Here is a 1,339-nt window from a genome sequence, read left to right as displayed (position 1 = left end):
TGTAGGATTTTTGATGACTCTGTGCCATCACTGCTTATGAACATTTTTCCTGTAATTCGAACAAGATAAGGTCTGGGTCTTTTCCACCTTTTACTCCTGGCACTAATGATGGGTCAGGCCCATTCATCATCACTATTCCTCCTTGTGGAATCCATAAGACTAACTCCCAGGCATGCAATTCGGTGCACATCTCTTGCTACTTCTCTTTGTTCTTCCTCAACATGGCCGGTGCTACCTATAGATAACCTGCTCAAAGATTCAGCAACAACATTAACCTTACCAGGGTGATAAAGAAAACTCATGTCATCACCCTTGAGTAACTTTAACCACTCTCTCTTTGTCTGAGATTAATCTCATTCTAAGTGAACATACCCACATGAACATCATACAATAGTGACGCCATAACTTCAAAGCGAAAACTACAGCAGCCATCTCTATCTCATCACATTACAGCCCGACTCTCCTAAACTCGACTATTATTCTCAAATCTATTTTAGATTTAGATACTCAGTATGTACTCAAGAACCAAATGTCATAACTGGGCAGTAGTCAACTTCTCTTTCCATTCCTGAAAGTTTCCCCTCACAAGCTTCAGACCGTTGAAATTTCGCTGTTCTTCCGAGTCAACTTGGTCAAATAAAACCCTTATCTACTAGATCTCTTTAACTGCTCTTTCAACTCTTTTAACTCTGCTGGTACCATTCTATATGGCGGAAAAAGATAGGACGAGTATCTGGAATGAGATCTATACCGAACTCTATTTCTCTCTCAGGAGGAATTCCGTGTAGATCATCAGGAAAAAATTCTGGAAACTCTCTTACTATAGGAACTGACTAAAAATGAGGTATCTCAACACTAGAGTCATGAACTCGGACTAAGTGATAGACACAACTCTTCGAAACTAACTTTCTCGCCTTAAGGTATGAAATAAAACGACCCTTAGGCACTACTGAACTACTACTCCACTCTATGACTGGCTCACTCGGAAACTAAACTTGACCACTCAAGTTCTACAGTCTAATGATGCATAACAGGCATGAAGCCAATCCATACCTAAAATGACATCGAAATCTACCATGTCTAACTCAACCAAATCAGTCATGGTGCTCTTGTGATTGATAGAAACAGGACAATCACGGTAGACTCTTTCTGCTAGAATAGATTCCACAACAGGTGTAGAAACACAAAAGGGTTCACAAAGTCTTTCAAGAAGAACATCAAACTGATTTGCAACATAATGAGTTACAAAAGATATACTTGCTCCTAGGTCTAGCAAAGCATACACATCAAAAGCGAAGACTTTGATCATACCAGTGACAACATCTGGCGAATCTTCTTG

This window comes from Solanum tuberosum, unplaced genomic scaffold, assembly GCF_000226075.1.
Source record: "Solanum tuberosum cultivar DM 1-3 516 R44 unplaced genomic scaffold, SolTub_3.0 scf00236, whole genome shotgun sequence".
NCBI lineage: Eukaryota > Viridiplantae > Streptophyta > Magnoliopsida > Solanales > Solanaceae > Solanum > Solanum tuberosum.
The sequence above is the reverse complement of the archived record's forward strand: the minus strand, read 5'-3'. Positions refer to the sequence as shown.